This window comes from Lontra canadensis, unplaced genomic scaffold (genome assembly GCF_010015895.1).
Source record: "Lontra canadensis isolate GAN:19392208 unplaced genomic scaffold, GSC_riverotter_1.0 scaffold12, whole genome shotgun sequence".
NCBI lineage: Eukaryota > Metazoa > Chordata > Mammalia > Carnivora > Mustelidae > Lontra > Lontra canadensis.
Genome location: NW_022631006.1, coordinates 22255293 through 22276067, shown reverse-complemented (window position 1 = coordinate 22276067; position 20775 = coordinate 22255293).

The window sequence follows — 20775 nt, the reverse complement described above, 5'->3', positions numbered from 1 at the left end:
ACAGAGCTCTTCCCTCATCATTTCACCGCGCCTGCACAGTTCCCCCACGAACAGCAGAGGGCACTGTTCCCCGGTATGCAGGATCTCAAAAGTCCTCTTTTTGCAAAGGAAAAGTATGGATGAGACAAGACAGAGGAATATCCAGGATAAATGGCAAATCTGTCCCATTTTTCACAGGTTCATAGGCCATAGCGAGCCATGTTTGAACATCAGCAGCACAGATATAGTACCCGGTAGTAGCTGAAGCACTACCTACAACTGTAATCTGCCTAAAATGTTCATGTTTGTCTTGAGTGAAGGGATTTCCTTACATAATCTCTGCCTATGAAGAGGCAGATCCATGAGGATCCATGAAGCAGGATTCCACACTTTAATAAATCCCCAAAATAGACCTCACTCCACAGTGCTACTTCTAGGAGTGTTATAAAAACACATAAATTGAAGATTCATGGATGGGTGAAATAAATAAAGGACATTAAGAGCACACTTGTGATGAGCACTGAGTAATGCATAGAAATGTTGAATCAGGGGGCGCCTGGGTGGCTCAGTGGGTTAAAGCCTCTGCCTTCGGCTCAGGTCATGATCCAGGGTCCTGGGATCGAGCCCTGCATCGAACTCTCTGCTCGGCAGGGAGCCTGCTTTCCCCTCTATCTCTGCCTACCTCTCTGCCTACTTGCGATCTCTGTCTGTCAAATAAATAAATAAATAAAATCTTAAAAAAAAAAGAAATTTTGAATCAGTATACTGGACATCTGAAACAACTATAACACTGTGTGTTAATTATACTTCAATTTAAAAAAAAATTCATGGAGACAGAGGTAAAGGAGGTAAAAGAGCCTGTTGCTCATCACTCTTCAGAAACTGAATCAAATTCCCCTTTGGTCATGCTTATTTTCCCATTTCAAAATCCTCCCCTTCCCAACTCTTCAATCAATCGGCCTTCCTCTTCCTTCACACAATCTTAAAAAAAAAAAAAAAAAAAAAAAAAAATGCTGCTGAGAGCCATTCAGCTCTCCCACTCAGATTATATTTACCACTTAGCAAAACCAAAGTTAGGGAGTCAACCTGTATAGTAACCAGAGTACACACTAAGATGTATCAGCAAACCCAGAAAGTGCCAAGACACTCGCCCAGCCCCTTTGTAACAGATATGATGTTAATGATCATCAGTTCCATTTACTGGGGCACCTGGGTGGCTCAATCAGTTGAGCAACCAACTCTTGATTTTGGTTTAGATCATAATCTCAGAGTCGTGAGATCGAGCCCCCAGATGGGCTCCATGTTCAGTGTGGCGTCTGCTTGAGATTCTCTCTCTCTCTCCATCTGCTCCTCCCACTCCTTAGTATGCTCTCTTTCTCTCTCTAAATAAGTAAATAAAATCTTTAAAAATAATTAATTCCATTTACTGAGGGCATATTATATGTCAGGCACTTTACTACGTGTTTCACTTGCATTATTAAACACGATTTTCCAAGGTAGATATTATGCCAGGTACACAAATAAGGAAGCCGGTTCTGAGAGCAAATATAACAACTAAAGTTCTGAGTTGAAAAAATCAGAATCTTTGTCTGCATCTGGTTCCAAGGTTAACCTATAAAAAATTCAATTTTTTCTGACCTCAAACATTGACGCAGACAGCTAGCCAGGGGTGGGGCAGGGTCCAGAATGGTGGGATGTTCACCCACCAGCCAGGGGGGATATCCCAACCATGGTTGCAATTACAGAAGAATTAGACACCAGGGAGGCTCTCAGACAACTCAGAGATTCATAGAATTGGCAGGGAATTTAGAGACTGCTCTTTCAGGCCCAGTGGGGTACTCTCCCCTAAATCACACAACTAGTTAATGACAGAACCAGGATAAGAACCTAGTCTCTTACGTCTTCCTTCAGTGGCCATTCTAATAAACTAGCATTTCCCAACTCTTTAGAGGGGGGCACTAACATAATGGAGATTCTGTTGCAATTGTTATTTAAAAACAAAACCAACTGTACCCTCCTGTCTTCTAAGGTAAAGTCATAATTCTTAACTCTGGGGAAATAAGCCTCCATATTTCTCCCCCTGCTCCTATAAAAATTAACAGAGAAGTGGAGAAAAGAAAGGGTAACATTTGAAATACACGAACCTTTTTTTAGCAGAGCACCTTAATAGACCTTCAGTTATGCAAAGTGTGACTTGTGGGGGAGTGGTAAGTACTAGAGCTGAAATGTTCTTTATAATAATAAAATAGAAGGAATTTTTGTCACATCTGGAAGAAGTAGAGAAAGCTGAATAACATGAAGATACCCAAAACTCCATGAGGGCATGAAACTTTCAGAAAACCAGAAAAGCTAATATCCAATGTGAGATGATTTCCTAACTGGCCCTGCAATGTATGCTCCCACATGCTTACTTCAGTCACCATTAAAATCTACCACACATCATTGTAGATGTATGCCTCCACAAGTTGCCTTTTGCAGACTCTTAGAAGTGATTTGGAGAGAAAAGCAATTATGTTTGACTCAAGTTTGAGTCAACACTGAATCAGAGCTTTAGAAACAGCCATAAAGGGCCACTTGGGTGGCTCAGTCGATTAAGTGTCTGCCTTCAGCTCGGGTCATGAGGGATCGAGCCCTGCATCAGGCTCTCTATTGAGCAGGGAGTCTGCTTTTCCCTCTCTGCACGCTGACTCTAATAAACAAATAAAATCTTTATTTAAAAAAAGAAATAGCCATAAGTTACAGAATGGAAAAGTAAGTAGAAAAGATTTGCAGAAATCCTCAGGAAAAGAACAAAAAAACAGTACTACATGGACTATCGAAGATGGCAGGAAAGGCAATCTTAGCTAGTGCCAGAGGATGGTTCCTGGTGGTGTCTGGATTATAGAAGATACTTCTGCATCTCTTCTTTCCTCTTAGTTCTCTCCAAAGGTCCCAATGTCAAGGAGTTTCCCTATGTTTTCTTCTAGAAGTTTTATGGCTTCAGGTCTTAGAGTTGAGTCTTTTTAGTTTATCCATTTTGAGTTGTTGGGGCTTTTTAATACATAGTATAAAATAGGGATCCAATTTCATTGTTTTTCCCATGGATATCCAGTTTTCCAACACCACATTTTGAAGAGATTATCCTTTCTCCATTGTGCAGTCTTGGGATCTTTGCTGAAAATCAGTTGCCCATATATGTACGGGATCAATTCTAGGTTCTCTATTCTACTCCACTGATCTGTATGTCTGCTTTTATGTCAATACCATGCTGTTCTGACTACTGCAGCCAAAGCTGCAATAATATAGCTTGAAATCAGGAAGTGTGATGCCTTCTGCTTTGTTGTTCCTGATCAAGTTTGTTTGAGCTATTTGGTATCCTATGAGGTTCCAAGCAAAGTTGAGGATTGCTTTTTCTATTTCTATGAAAAATGCCACTGGAATTTTGATAGCAAATGCATTGAATCTGTAGATTGTTTTGAATATTAATTATTCCAAACCATAAACACAGGATATATTTCCATTTATTTGTGTTTTCTTCAGTTTCTTTCACTGGTGTTTTATAGTTGTCAGTATATAGATCTTTCACCTCCTTGGTTAAATTTATTCCAAAGCATTTTATTTTTTGATGCTATTACAAATTGGATCATTATCTTAATTTCTTTTTTTCAATAATTCATTGTTAGTACATAAAAACACAACTGATTTTTGTATGTTGATTTTGTATACTGCTATTTTACTGAATTTAATAGTTTTGACATGTTTTTCGGTGGAGTTTTTAGAGTTTTCTATCTTTAAGATCATATCCTCTGAAAACAGAGACAATGTTACTTAAACCTTTCTGATTTGGATTCCTTCATTTCTTTTTCCTGCCTAATTGTTCTGGCAAAGACTTTCAGTACTATGGTGAATAAAAGTAGTAAAAGTGGGCATGTTTGTCTTGTTCATAATATTAGAAAAGCTTTCGGCTCATCACCACTGTGTATAATGTTAGCTGTGGGTTTGTCATACATGGCCTTTATTATATTGACATATATTCCTTCTGTACCCACTTAGCTGAGAGTTTTATCATGAATGAATGTTGAATTTTGTCAATTCTTTTTCTGTATTTATTGAGATGATAATATGGTTTTTATCTTTCATTTTGCTAATGTGGTATGTCACATTTACTGATTTTCATACATTGAAACAAACCTGCAACCCTGGGAAAATCCCAGTTGATCATAGTGTATGATCCTTTTAAAGTCTTGTTGAATTTGGTCTTCTAGTATTTTGTCAAAGATTTTTGCATCTATGTTCACCAGGGATTTGGCCTCTAATTTTGTTTTGTTTTGTTTTTTATAGTGTCCTTGTCTGGCTTTTGTATCACAGTAATGCTGGTCTTATAAAATGAGTTGTTGTGTTCACCCCTCACCAATTTTTTGGAAGATGAACTGGTATAAATTCTTCTTTAAATGCTTGGTAGAATTCACCAGTGAAGCCATCAGGTCCTGCTCATTTCTTTGTTGGGAGAGTTTTGATTATTGATTCAACTTCCTTCCTTATTAGTTTGTTCAGATTTTCTATTTCTTCATGACTTAGTCTTAGTATATTGTGTATTTCTAGGAATTTATCCATTTTTTTCTATTATCCAATTTATTGGCATGTAATAATTTATAGTAGTTTCTTAACATCTTTTGTGTTTCTATGGTATCAGTTGTAATGTCCTCTCTTTCTTTTCTGTTAATATTTGAGTCTTTTCTTTTCTTAGTCTAGCTAAAGGTTTGTCAACTTTATCTTTTCAAGAGGCAACTGTTAGAGACGGCTGGGTGGCTCAGTTGGTTAAGCATCTACCTTCAGCTCAGGTCATGATCCCAGGGTCCTCAGCAGGGAGCCTGTTTCTCCCTCTCCTCCTCACTCATGCTCTCTCACTATCTCTGTCTCTCTCTCTCAAATAAATAATCTTCAAAAAATAAAATGTATTTTTAAAAATTGAAAAGGCAACATTCAGAATAGGAAAATCTTTATAAACAGTGTATCTGATAAGAGGTTAATATCCAAAATATATAAGGAATACTTACAACTCAATAACAAAAAGTACAAATAACCCAATTTAAAAATGGTAAAGGACCTGAATAGACTCTCCTCCAAAGAAGACATACAAATGACCAACAGGTATACTAAAAGACGCTCAGCATCAATTATAATCAGGGAAATGAAAAACAAAACCACAGTAAGTTATTACCTCATACTTACTAAATGGCTTTATCAAAAAATTAAAAGATTAATATTGGTTAGAATGTAGACAAAATGGAACATTTCTACACTATTGATGGGAATATAAACTGATACAGCCACCATGAAAAACAGTATGGAGATTCTCCAAAAACACACAAACGAAAACTAGAACTACCATATGATCCAGCAATCCTACTTCTGAGTATATAGCCAAGGAAATAAAATCACCATTTGAAATAGATATCTGAACTCCCAATGATCACTGCGGCATTATTTACAATAGCCAAGATACGGAAACAACCTAAATATTTATTGACAAGTGAATGGATCAAGAAAATGTGGTATGTATGTATATATATAAAATGCAAATGAACCAAAGTTGTATATTTTTTTCCTATCTTCTTTCATCCAAAGTACATAATGTTTGTAAGCTTCTATAGGAGTTCTAGCAATATACTAAAATTTTTTTAGAGTTCTGTGGATACATATAGAAAATGCTGTACTCTACCAGAATAAAGAAATATTCTTTAGAAATTTAAAAAATTCCTTTTCATTCTATTTTTAAGAAAATAATCAAGTAAGTTGACTTTTTCACCTTTACAGACATCACAAAGATTCATGAAAACATGAATTTCAAGGCAGAATAATAACCCATATTACCTTGGGTATCCTTAAATTAGAATCTATGTTCATTCAGATGTGTACTAGCTGAAGTTATGACTTGCTCATTCTTTTTTATTTTTAAAGATTTTATTTATTTATTTGACAGATAAAGATCACAAGTAGGCAGAGAGGCAGGCAGAGAGAGAGGAGGAAGCAGGCTCCCCACTGAGCAGAGAGCCAGATACAGAGGTCGATCCTAGGACCCTGGGATCATGACCTGAGCTGAAGGCGCCCCTGACTTGCTCATTCTTATCTATTAATTGAAACATGGCCTCAATCCAGCTACTCTATGATACCCCCCTCCAAAATCAAATTGGTTTTGAGATTACATTTATTTAAAATATGTCCTGAGAGGCACCTGGCTGGCTCAGCTGGTAAAGCACTTGACTATTGATCTTGGGGTTGCTAAGTTTGAGCCCCATACTGGATGTAGAGATTGTTTTTTAATTTCTTAAGAAAATAAATAAAATACATCCTGAAATTCAGTTTCTCACTAGTTCATATTAATCTTCCCAAACTCAAACAAATTTTTACTATATTCTCTGTAGCAAGAACATGTGTTGGTTGGAGCCTTTTCTAACCAAAGAACCAATCAATAAAAAGTAATGCGCCTTTGTAATTCTTCAGCTTCCAAAATTTGTAGAGTTTAAGGGCTAGAAAAAGCAACCAAGACAATTGAGCTCCAGAGAAGTTAAGTGATTTGCCTCAATTTATACAGATAACTAGTATTAGATGGCAGAACTCAGAGAATCACAGAAACTCAGTTATCCAAAATAAAACATTTAGTTACCTCATATAACTGGAATCATGTCTTTTTGTGACTGCCTTACTTCATTTAGCATAATGCTCTCAAAGTTCATCTGTATTGTAGCATTTGTCAAAATACCTTCCTCTGTAAGGCTAAAAATATTCTATTGTATGCATACACCACATTTTGCTAATCCATCTGTCAATGGATACTTGGTTCACTTCCACATTTTAGCTACGGTGAATAATGCTGCTATGAACATGGGTGTACAAATCTTTTCAAGACCCTGCTTTCAATTCTTTTGGATATACACCCAGAAGTGAAATTGCTGGATCATATAGTAATTCTATTTTTAATTCTAAGGAAATGCCATAATGTTTTCCACAGCCATTGTACCATTTTAGATTCCCACCAAGAGTGTACAAGGGTTCCAATTTCTTCACATCCTTCCCAACTCTAATTTTCTGTTAGTATTTTTATACACTAGCCATCCTAATCATTGCAATGTGGTTTTTTTTGTTTTATTTTAATATGCATTTCCCTAAAAATTAGCTATGTTGAGCATCTTTGCATGTGCTTATTGGCCATTTGTATATCTTTTTTGGGAAAACATCTGTTCAAGTCTTTTGCCCATTTTTGAATCAGACTTCAATTTTCTGTTGAGTTTTACAAATTCTCTATATTCTGGATACTAGTTCTTTAATAGATATTGGACGGACAAACATACAAATATTTTTCTATTCTATTAATAGTGTCTTTGTTAATAGTGTCTGTTAATACTGTTAATAGTGTCTTTGATGTACAAATTTTTTTAATTTTCATGAAGTCCAATTTGGTTTTTTTGTTTCCTATGCATTTGGTATATTTGCATATCTAAGGAATCATTGCAAATCCAATGTTGTGAAGCTTTTCTACTATATTTTCTTCTAAAAGTTTTATAGTTTTAACTCTTACGTTTAGGTCTTTCATCCATTTTGATGAAATGTTAATTTTTGTACATCATGTTAAGTAAAGGTCTAACTTCATTCTTTTCTATGTGGGTATCCAGTTTTCTCAGCACCATTTGTTGAAAAGACTGAACTTTTCCCATTGAATGGTCTCAATACCTTTGTTGAAAATTATTTGAGTGTATGTGCAAGGATTTATTTCTGGGCTCTCCATTAGATCCATTGGTCTATATGCCTGTCTATATGCCAGTACCACACCATTTTGATTACCATAGCTTTGCAGTAAGGTTTACATAAAGAAGTCTGAGAACTTCAACTTTGTTCTTTTTCAAGATTGTTTCAGCTAGCCATTGTCCCTTGAGATTCCATATGAATTTTAGGATGGGTTTTTGTATTTCTGGGGGGAAAAAAATCATTGGGATTTTGGTAGGGATTGCATTGAAGTTGTAGCTCCCTTTGGGTTAACACTAGAGTCTTAATAAAATTAAGTCTTTCGATTCATGAACACGAGATATCTTCCCACTGATTTACATCTCCTTTAATTTCTTTCAGCAATGTTCTGTAGTTCTCATTGTGTAAGTCTTTCACCTCCTTTGTTAAGCTGATTTGAAGCATTTTGAAGATATTGTAAATAGCTTCCTAACTTTCCTTCCAAACTGTTCCTTTTAATGTCTAGAAATGCAACTGATTATTGTGTGTTGATTTTGTATCCTGTTATTTTGCTAAATGTATTAGTTCTAAAAGGGGTGTGTGTGTGTGTGTGTTTAGAGTTTTCTATATATAAGATCATATAATCTGTGAACAGAGATAATTTTACTTTTTCCTTTCCCATTTGATATATTTTATTTCTTTTCATGTCAAATTGCTCTGGCTAAAATTTTCAGTACTATATTGAACGGAAATTGCAAAAGCCACATTCTTGTCTCATTTCTGATTTTCAGAGGAAAACCTTCATTCTTTTACCTCACAGTATGATGTTTGTCGGTTTTTCATACATGGCATCAATTTTGTAGTTTCCTTCTATTCCTAGTTTTTTGAATGTTGCACTATGACAGGATGCTGAATTTTGTCAAATGTCTTTTTCTGTATCAGTCGAGATGACTAGGTGGCTCTTCCTTCATTCTCTTAATGTATTGTATTATGTTGGTCAATTTTCATATGTTGAATCACGTTTGCATTCCAGGAAGTTCCATTTGGTCATGGTGCCTAATTCTTTTACTATGCTGCTAAATTTGATTTGCCAGTATTTTTTTTTTTTAAGATTTTATTTATTTGACAGAGAGAGACACAGTAAGGGAGGGAACACAAGCAGGGGGAGTAGGAGAGGGAAAAGAAAGCTTCCCAGTGAGTAGGGAGTCCGATGTGGGGCTCGATCCCAGGACCCCGGGACTATGATCTAAGCTGAAGGCAGATGCTGCAGGACTGAGCTGCCCATGCACCCCAGATTTACCAGTATTTTCTTGAGAATTTTTACATCAATGTTCATAAAGAAACTTGATCTATAGCTTTCTTTTCTTGTATTATCTTTGTCTGGCTTTATCATCTGGGAAATATTGGCCTCATAACATGAGTTAGACAGCATTCCCTCCTCTTTAATTTTTTGGAAAAATTTGATAAAGAGTAACATTAGTGCTTCCTTACATGTGTGTTAAACTAACTAGTGAAGCCATCAAGTCCAGGGCTTTTCTTTGTTTGGAGATTTTTAATTACTGATTCAGTCTGCTTACACAGGTTTCTTCTTCACGGTCTGGATTTGGCAGATTTTTGTGTTTCTAGGATTTGTCCATTTCATCTAGGCTACTAATTTGTTGCCATACAACTGTTCATAGTACTCTCTTATAATTTTTATTTCTGTAGCATCAGTGGTAATGCCCGTGCTTTCATTTCTGATTTTAGTTATTTAGTTCTTTTTTTTTTTTTTTTTTTTTTTGGTTATTTAGCTAAAGGTTTGTCAATTTTGTTGACCTTTTTGAAGAACTAACTTTTGGTTTTATTGGTTTTCTCTACTTTTCTTTTTTCTTTTATCTCTGCTCTAATTCTAATCTAATCCAAAATCTGCATTTTACAGATCAACTAGCCCACCTATTTTCCTGTGGCACTTAAGTTTGATAAAAGGCCTTCTGCAAAGGAGATTTCCACAACTCAACCCTAGAAACTCCTTCCAGACTGACATCAGCAGCCCATATTCAATAACAAGAAGCTCTTCTATCTGAAATCCCAGACACATAAATATCCAGAGCTGCAGAAGCCAGGCTGATTATGGGAAGGGGGTATAAAGGCAACAGTAAGTGGTAGGTGGCAAGGACTGTTCTATACATTTTCCTATCACTTTAGTAGCTCATCAAAGAAAGGAAATGTTAGCACACCCTGATTTGTTTTTGACTCTTCCAATTTCTACAACCACAGCTCCATCTTCTAAGTGCTGGTAATATTTTCTCCTTTCGAGGTCAGGGGACAATGCAAAAGAAAGAATAAGGCTAGAAAAGTGATCTATTAGGTGCTAAACGGTGCTAAATCTTTATAAGCAACAGCTCTCCCAACCTCCACCTATGACAGCCTACTCCTAACATCCTAGTCAATTTAGAAATGAAGAACCAACCAGTACCTCAAGGAGAAGCAAGACTTGCCCCTCGCCAGGGATCTTGATGCCAGCTACACAGGAAAGGAAGCATGGAAGTAGACTTCTATCTCCTATCTTTGCCAACCACTCCTCCACCATGTTGTTAAGACTCAAAGCCACAGTCAATGGAGAATCTCTACAGGACTCTCTTCTTTCCAAAAGTCGGAAAAAAACTCCACCTCACTTTCCCACCCCACAGGAAGCAAACCTTGGGGTTTGGTAAAATTCTTTTACATCCTACAACCAGATTTTATTTCTCTTCCTTTACTCTGATTCAGCCTGTATCTCTTAAGTAATACAGATCAGAAAATTGCTTCAGGAATGGCTCCGGTGTTTCTCAGAGTCCAAATCAGAAACTTCCACTTGAAAGCCCAGTAGCTAATCGAAAACGAGATCTCTAATTTACCTCTGCCCAATACAGAGCTACTCTATGGATCTCCCACTGTCATCTTCCTGGCTGTAGTTCAGTCATTTTATAGAACCACAAGGTCCTTAAAAACCCAGCAGAGTAGGACACAGCTACAAAAAAATATTTTTATAACTATTCTACTCTATGAAGACTCAGAAAAGATGTAAGAAATGGGCAAGAGCTGGTAGGTAGATTTAGCATAGTGATCACTTCATAATATAAATGTTGAATCATTCTTGTGCACCTGAAACTAATACAACATTGAATGTACTACACTTCAAGAAAGAAAGAAAAAATGAAGAAAGGCAAAAAACAGGCAAGATACCAAAATCAAATTTTCAGAGGCACAAGACTGGCCTGTTATGCAAGCCTTATCTACTTTATCCACATGGTGGTGCTAGCCTCAAAAAAATTGCCCAAAAACGAAATAAAAAACAGTCCACTTTCCTCTCATTAATGACAAAGCTATATTCACTGTGGTCAAGACATCACTTGTCTAAGCGACTATACATTAATTCTGCAAATAAGCATCTCCCAATAGTTTGTCCTAATCTTCATCTCCACCCTGCTTCCCAGAGGAAACAAATGGAACCAAACCACCATTCTTTTCAACTGATGGGGCGGGGGAAAATGACTCACGCTGGGCCGTTGGATGTGTGTGCAATCCTGGTGCAGAAGCTTATTATTCCTGAGAAGGAGCTGGGGTGGCCTGGGGAGAGCTGGTCAACTAGCCATCTAAGTCTCTTCACTGGGTTCTTGTAAGTGCTGCTAAAGTCAAAGAAGATGGGAGCAGGAGACATTTTGTTGGCGTCACTGAATGAAAGACAGGTTCAGTGTGGGTCCCTTCCAGACCAATGCACAGAGAAGACCAAAATCTGTTTTTGACTTCTAAACCCAAAAATATGCTCTCCGCCTTGATCATATGACCAAGTCTCACCAGCTGCCTCTTCTTGTGGAATCTAAATGTTTCATTTAAATGTTTCAAAAACTCAGGGGAATCTCATTAAGTATGCTAAACTCTGCTTAGGCAACATCGAAGATGCCAAATGGAACCAATTACCAGGTGTATAGAAAAACAATTTTAAGAACACAGCTACCTGTCAACACCAAAAAACACTCTCAACTTTAGAAAGGGAGAACTGACTAAGTTTGTTAATGGTCCTCTGTAAGGCAGTCCTTACCTGACACTGATAACAATGACAACCAATGAGTACAATGACACATGTCCAGAAGGTTTTTCAGACATGGTCCTAGAGGCTGGCAGCTTGCTACCACTTATGATCTGGGAGATAACACAAGGTGCCACTTGCCATTGTATGAAAATATCCCCCTCTGACCTGCTGGGGACTTGTGATCCTTTCTCCTGTTTAAATCCCCAACTTTAAACAAGAACTGCCAAGCATCTTATCCCCATAACTTTGTTCATAAAATAAACATCTAAGCAGAGAAGGAAGGAAAGACGCCAGGAAAAATTCCCATTAGAATGAATAAGTTCATTAGATTGGCTAATTTACCCTTGGAATAGCAAGAAGCTAGATCCTGAGAAGAGAGCATATGGGACAACTACATGTTAACAAAAGTCAAAGAGTTCGACAGCCGTAAGCTCTAGAGCCAAGGAATGACTTGGGGTACAAGCAAGAATGAGTCTGGAGGAATTTTTCCATTTATCATAGATCAGACATAACAAAGTAATGGCTCATAGGCTTAATTCACAGTTGCATTTTTGTTCCTCTTATGTTTAAAAATTTACCTTTGTTGTAAATATTTAAAATTCTGGAGATGCCATCTAAAGTCTAGATTGTAGGATTCTTTTAAAAAATTCAAGTTTTGAGACACCTGGGTGGCTCAGTCAGTTGAGCATCTGCCTTCAGCTCAGGTTGTGATCTCAGGGTCCTGGGATCGAGCCCGAAGTCTGCTTCTCCCTCTCACTCTCCCTCTGTGCTCTCCCTTTCTTTCTCTATCAAATAAATAAATAAAATCTTTTAAAAAGACCTAAAAGTTTTGTCAACACAAGTTTGTCATCACTAGACAGGATTCTCATGTAACAATAACTGCTCAAAACTGAGAAATAACAGTTAAGTCAGTAGACTTATATGGCCATTTGCTTACCACAGTCCCCATCCCTCCTACTGTATCAAACCTGGTCTCATCAGTGCTATGCGCATGCCCTGTAAATCATAACTGACCTTGACAGGGGGCACATGGAGAGAAAATTCTTAAAAGGAAGATGATGCCAATAGTGTGGGGAAGTACCAAAAGACAGTTTTCTGAAAAGAATATGGTCATAACAGAGAATTAAAGGTAATATCTAGAGAAAAATTAACACAGCACAACTCATACTGGGCTAAGTAAAACACACAGAGGTTCCAGGGACTCAGAGCAGTGTGTGTGAGAGAGACAACTGAAAAACCGTAATGATGGGATGAGAAAGTTTTCCTGACTCTCAGCTCTTGATTTATGAGGAGGCAAACCACAAGACTTACTAACAAGTCATATGAACTTTAGAAATAGTCAAAGGCTCCCTGTGTGGCAAGGATGCAGCCTGTGTTTGCTTTCTCACAGATGAGGAGTGATAGAAATGAGCTGCAATCAAGGGGATTTGGCTTGGATTGAACATCAGGAACAAATCACATTCTTGAGTTATATGCATGGAACTCTGAGATAACTGCACAGATTTATAAATTATTTGTGCTTAAGCGATGTGCACCCAAGTCTTTATTTATAAAGGTGACTGACTAAGTGACAAGAGAATGAAGTCAAGGCCACTGAAAGAGTTTATTGATGCTCATGGTTCCCCTGGAAATGAGAGAAAGGCACACTACACAGGGACACATGGGGAAGCACCAGAGTGGATCAGGAGGCAGAAGCAGGAATGGGGGGAAACACAACCTAGAGCCTTGGTTGTATTTTCCACGGAAAAGGCAAGGTGGGAAAGGGAAAGTAGCTTAGGACTGGCTACTTTGAGTAATGCTGGCAGCCTCTGGACTATAAGGAGTGGTCTTCTAGTTGTCTGGTACCTGGCCCTGACTGACTAGAGCAGGAAAATATTGGCCTGGGATATGAGAATTAGATAATAAAGGAGGTGGTTGGAGGTGTGGACTTGGGATTGGTTGGGGAGTTTGTAACATGATTTTTGCATACCTGTGATTAATGGATGCCACACAGACAAATACAGAACCTAAGAAAACAGTTTAATCTTAAGGGAGTTTTAAAGGGCTTCAGTCCAGTCCCTCCACTTTATAAATGAGGAAACTGATATTTAAAGACATAACGTCATTTATCCAAAATCCAGTGAAGCTTGTTAGCAGTGCTGCAAGGAACAGGACTGTCACACACTACTCCCAACTCAATGACTTATGTGCTACACTCTATGGACTGATGCTAATATATATATTGGCTATGCACTTCCCTTCATCTTGTCTTGTGAATCTAAAGCAAGGATAGGAAAACTTTTCCTGTAAAAGACCTAAAAGTAAGTATCTCAGGCTTGCAGATCATACAGCCTCTGTCACAACTACTCAAATCTGTCATTGAGGCATAAAAGCAGCTGCGGACAATACATAAATGGGTGTGACTGTGTCCCAATAAAACTTTATTTGTGGGCACTGAAATCAGAATTTCATATTAATCTTCACATGTCATGAAATGTTCTCTAAAAATTTTTTTCAACCATTTAAAAATGTAGTAACTATTCTTAGCTTGACTGATACACAAAAAAAGGTAGCAGGCTGAGTTTTACCTGTGAGCCACAGTTTCCTAAACCTCTTTCTCCACACACTCCTTACAAAATCTCAAATGGCTGAACTAGCTGACAGTGAATCACTGTAGATCTTAGTTTCTCCAGTGACAGAATGAGGCAATTAGACTCTAAGGTCCTTTCCAGAGCTGTGACCTTGAGGTTTTTGATAAGGGTATCCACCTAAAGACAAAAATGTGCTGTAAAAGGCAAATCCGTGGGCTCCTTCCTGGGATACTCTTACGAAATACCTCTCTCTGATACTCCAAGAACCAGAGTCATTCAGGAATTCTACTGTAAAGAACATGAGATACTTAAAACTTCATAGTTAAAAAAATAGCAACAACAAAAAAACCATGAAATTATAAGTTTAGGGAACAGGATTAAGTTAATTCCTCTACTCCAGGACTTCTCAAACCTATGCATTAGGACTACTCAAAGGAATGGTTCTTCCAAAAACAGACTCTCAGACAAGAACTCAGGTACAGGCAGTTTACGTAAGAGGCAAAAAGAGAAAACACAAACGAAACAGGGAAAACTGAGATAGGGAAATGAGAAAATCCTTATCACTTATGTTAGTGAACAAGTTACTGCAGTGAGCAACTGGAGCTCATCTGCTGGAAACTCTCTGGGAAACTATGATGTAGCTTCAGAACATTCCACAGAGAGTGGGGAGACTAAGGCATTTACCTATTAACTCCAGCCTCTCAATGGTTAAGAGTTGTCCTGAAGGTATGAACAGTCCCATACTTCCAGGTTGTACCTGCTGGGAGCCCAGAAGTTCCCAGAGTGCTAAAGAAAGCCCCTGGACAAAGAAGAGAGCCAGCTCAAGGTAGGAAGCTATTCACATTCCAGAAACATCTACTAAATTCAGAGAGGGGTTGAAGAGATAAGGTGTGAGTATTGACTATAAAAGTGGGGGAGGGATGAAAATCATTATTTTCTCACCTCATCTGCCCTCAAAATGCTTTCTTCCACAAATCATCCTAACTAATCTGACTGAGGAACTCCTTTATACATGAAGCATCTGTCCTTGGAGAGATACTGCTTTAAGGTCAATACAACAGTGCCAGTGACTGGGTAATCTTGATAAAATCAGAAGATCTCTTCAGGCTTTATTTTCTAAAATCAATACAACAAAGCATACACTAAATATCAATAAGCCTCTGTCCTGTCTGGGGCAGAAACTAGGCCAATGCATTTCACACAGTGCCAGGCATGAGGTCAATTCCAACATGAAAAAAAAAAAAAAAAAAAACCGCAAAGAACAATTCACCTCCAAATGAGGTTGCCATCTGAAGTGATGCATGTCGGAGGAGGGACAGAATGTTCAAAGTGTAGTTGGAAGTCTGACAAGGCATCACCATCTGCCATCTGAGTCCCATCTCCCCAGCCCTTTAGCCATCTGCACACCTGCTCAGGCATGTCACACTGGGGCAGGGATGGCCTTGCCATCATTAATGCAGTGGCAATAAAAACAAAAGCTCAGGAAATAGCTCTAAGGCCTCTGACACTGTTACTTCCTTAAACTTGGAATCTGTTTCCATAAAGAAACATATGGAAGAGATTCAAAAACTTAAAGCTTAAACCTACACAGGGCTGAAGTTTCTGTGTGAGCTGAATTTTAGACTACCAGGTCATACATAGAAAATCAGCAAACTGTTAAAGAAATAGCATAGCAAATGCTGAGCAGAACTTAATCTGGAATCCATTATACACATTCTCATTTCGAACTTTTGATTGATATAAGACTCACCTCTTTTCTACCTCCATTCAGATTTCATCTCTAGACCCACTCTCCTAGGAAAGATAAAATAAATCCATCCAAAACAAATTATGGAGAAGTGCCTCTAAGTGCTCAAAGCAATCAGTTCTCCTGGAGAGCCTTACAGGTAAGAGCCCAGCTTGGCTCTTCAGACTCCCACACCAGAGACCGGGCTTATGTAAACCTGGCACACGCAAAGAGGAACAGAACCTATCCAGGATCCATTCTGTAAGAAAGGCTATTTGCGTGGTCTGTCTGCTCTAGGCAATAGGATATTGATTCTAAATGTTACAGAAATTCTTCTCAGTTCAAATGTCTCTTCTTAATTATAACTAAAAGGTTTTTATCTTAACTTGGAAATTATAAAGATCTCAAAAGACACACTGTTATTAGGAGCTCATTGCATATATTATACGCAGTGAAACAGATATACCGTCTTCTAATTAGTTAGGTTAAGCGTATGAATCTGTGGGGAGACAATCCAGCTGAGCAGTTATATGTAGAAGCTCTGAGGTGAGACTTCTTGGGTTCACCCTGGCTTCACCACTTACCAGCTGTATGACCTGAGTCAAGTCACTCAAACTCTCTGAGACTCAGTTTCGTTGTGTATAACTGAGGAGTAATAGTACACAGTAATGAAGTGCATGTAAATAAAAATACAGGTAAAGTGTTTACCATGGTATCTGGTACATAATAAGGGTTTTTAAACATCAGCTATTTGTAGTAGGCTGAAAAATGTCTCTCCGAAAAGATATTCACATCTGAAAACTTGGAACCTAGAGATGTTACCTTATATGGAACAAGCATCTTTGAAGATGTGATTAAGTTAAGGAGCTTGAGATGGGGGGATTACCTGGGTTATTTGAGGGGGCCCTAAATGCAAACACAAGTATCCCTATGAGAGGGAGTCAGAGAGACTCTTCACACACACACACACACACACACACACACACGCACACTCAAGTAAAGCCAATGTGAAAATGGGGCGGAGAGAGATTTGAAGGTGCTGGCCTTAAGACTGGAGTAATAGGATCACATGCCAAGGAATGTCAGCAGCCACCAGAAACTGGAAGAGGCAAGGATAGGATTTTTCCCTAGAGGCTCCAGAGGAAGTGCAGTCCTGCCAACACCCTGATTTCTGCCTAGTGATAAAGATTTCGGACTTCTGGCCTCCAGAATTGTGAGAGAATAAATTTCTGTTGTTTTAAGTCACCAAATTTCTGGTAATTTGTTACAGCAGCCATAGGAGACTATGGAAACATAGGAAACTACACTGTTGTTATATATTTGTATCAATTCTCCATTGCCACGTAACAAAACTTGGTGGCTTGAAGCAAAAAATATTTGTTATCTCGCAGTTTCTGTGGATGGGGAATCTAGGCACAGTTTTGCTGTTTCACTACTCAAAGTCTCTCACAAGGCTCTCATCAAGGTGTGGACTCTGGTTTCATCTGCAGGCATGGGTAAGGATATAGTTCTTCACAAGTTCCCAGACTGAGGACCTCAGATTCTCCCTGCATGTTGGTCAGAGGCTGCCCTCTGTTCCTTGTCACATGTCTGTTTCCACAGAGCGGCACACAACATGGCTGCTGACTTCATCAGAGTGAGCAGAAGAGAGATAAGAGAGAGAGATCCAAGTCAACATCTTTTTAAACCTAATCTCAGAAGTGACATCCCATTACATTTGTTCTAGAAGTGATTCACTACGTCTAAGACCCTTAACTGCCCAGAATAATTATTGAAATCTTTTTATTTCATAGCTCTCCATCATCAGCTGAACTTTTGAACACTAAACTCATCTAATTCATATTGGTCTGCTTGTTGTATAATGTAGGACTGGTGATTTTTAAAATTCTCAGTCTTTCAGTCTGCAAATGCTCAGCACCGACTTTAAAATAAAAGGGAAGCATCAACCATATTTCTGTAGCTTTACATCATTCCCATGTGTTTCTATGTAACTCTTCCAACTCTGAAAAAACTGTCTGCTCTGTATTTGCCTAGGAATGGCTACTACCTGCCATGGTGGTAATGAGAGGATTTTTCTAGATTTCCGTGAATTTGGCACAAGAACAGCTTCCAGTCCAGAACATTTTTCATTCTTAATATTTATTCCCTGTGTCTCATTGTCACGTGTGTCTCTCTCCAGTCCTGGAATCTGTGACTAGCTTTCAAAACTGTCCTTTTGTTTCACTAACGGTTTACTGTTCAAATGTTCATACCACTTAGATCAAATATCATAGAAATTTTGAGCTTCATGAAAATATCCTTTTTTAAAAAGATTTATCTATTTAATGGGCACATGGGTGGCTCAGTTGGTTAAGTGTCTACCTTTGGCTCAGGTCATGATTTCGGGGTTTTGGGATCGAGTCCCATGTCGGGCTCCCTGCTCAGCGAAGAGTCTGATCTTTCCCTCTCTCTCTCTCTCTCTCAAATAAATTTTTTTAATTTATTTATTTTTATACATAAATTTTTATATAATTTTTAAATTTAAATTTTAATTTAATTTAATTTAAAATTTAAAATTAAAAAATATATAATTTAAAAAAAAAATTTATTTATGTGAGAGAGAGAGAAAGAGAGGGAGTGGGGGAAGTGGCAGGGAAAGAACATCCAAGCAGACTCCCACTGACTGCAGAGCCCAGCTGGGGGCTCTATCTCAGAAGCCATGAGATCAGGACCTACACAGAAACCAAGAGTCGGATGCTCAGCCGACTGAGCCACCCAGGTGGCCTGAACTGAAAATATCTTAACTTTGCCTAATCAACCCTCTAAGAAAAAAAGTTCAGAGCAATTTCTCTCTCACACTTTCTGATACTCTTGTGATAGTAGAGTCAGAGTTGGGTCTATTGTCTCAATTCCTAACGCAGTGATTGTGTGTGTGTGTGTGTGTGTATTGTGGCTCACTGTGCACTGCTTTTAGACACTCTGACTAGTTTGGAAGTATACAGTATGTACTGGGGAAATGTTTGTAAACAATATCAAAATCCATGTTAGAATGACAACAAAAATATCCAAAGTAAACATAACATCGTGATAAGGATTCTGAAGAGAAGAGATGATAAAGCGTCAATTTATCCCACCCCCATGTGGAACACGAATTCTTTTCTTGGCTTTGTGTCCTAATATCAAAGGAGATAGAAACTCTACAGAAATTTGAATAGGGATGGCTAAATATAATTATTATAAATAATTATTAACTATGTTAGCTAATTTCCTCTACCAAAAGAACTTTAAAGATTACCTGAGGTCTCAGTGAAGAGAACCCAAGGAAGAAACATACTTGGAAGGGGTCCCCTCCCCCAGGTTTGAAATCAGACCTGGTTAGAGGGAGGTGGTTGCAGCTTCCTGGGTGGCAGAGAAGTTGCTGGGCTGCTCTAGGCTAAGGCTGATGGGCAGGGAACCATGACTGGGTGCCAATGAAACTATCAGAGGCTGCTGTGGCATTCCCTGGGAAGCTGCTGGAAGCACCCACAGACCTTACCTGGAGGGCACCCACTAGGGTGGTACAAAACTCACAGGGAAAGCAGCTGCCTGCAGCTGATATCACTGACACCTGTTGGAGGTCACCTCCATGGGGTGTCCTGCAGGATAGCCAAGCACCACAGGAACAAGGAGGAGCAAAAATACATCTGCCCTTGGAAGAGAAGCCCCTACCTGCAGTGTTCCTCTTTTGCCCTCTACTGACAAAATTTAACATGGCGCCAGGAAGTAGAGAAAGAAATGCTTCTAAGATCCATCTCAGCTATCAAGCATGACAACACAGGACAGATTTGGAGCTGAGATGCAATACATCAATAACAGGCACAGGGTCATCACTGAGCTCTAGAGGCTTGAGCTCTAGTCTCAGCAATACTAACTTGCTAACACCTAGGGACATTTCAGACACCCGATTCCCTTCATGATGCCTTGGTATCTCTCTCTGTTCATTAATTCAATCTACTTTTTTCTCCATTTTTTAAATTTAAAATCAGTTAACATATAATATATTCTTGGTTTCAGAGGTAGAGGTCAGTGATTCTTTAGTCTTAATACCTACTGCTCATCATATCATGTGCCTGCCTTAATGTCTATCACGCAATTATCCCATCACCCCACCTACCTCCCCTCCAGCAACCCTCAGTTTGTTTCCTATGATTAAGAGTCATAATCTTATGGTTTCTCTCTCTCTCTATCTCTACCTCTCTCTCTGGTTTCATCCTGCTTCATTTTTTCCTCTCCTCCCCTATTTTGAGTTTGATAGTCACAATGAGCTATTCTATTATTTCAACATACAATAACTGAAAATAGCAAATAAACAAAATATACTTATCAAGATTCCAAGAGCTCACACTAATAGATTTTTCAATTTTATTTTGCCAGATACCAAACTTTAAGATGATGTTTACTTGATTCCTTATGCTGTTTATGATGCTATGATTATAAGAAATAGATATCTTCATCCCCCTTCCTGGCACAGGAGTTTCTGAAACACTTGGAATTTCCTGAGTGATAGAGATAAGAGGAATATCTTTTGTTATTCACAATCAGCCCTCCAGTAACCATACCTGAATGAATGCTAATGAGGAGACTCCTGGTGGGCTACTAGATAGCTTCAGGATGAAGGTCGGTTGCCAGAGAAACCAACAAGGTGATTAGAGCATTGGAGCTTCCAGCCCCATTCCTCCATCTCAAGGCAGGGGTGAGCAGCTAAAGACTGAGTTAATCACCAAGAAGCA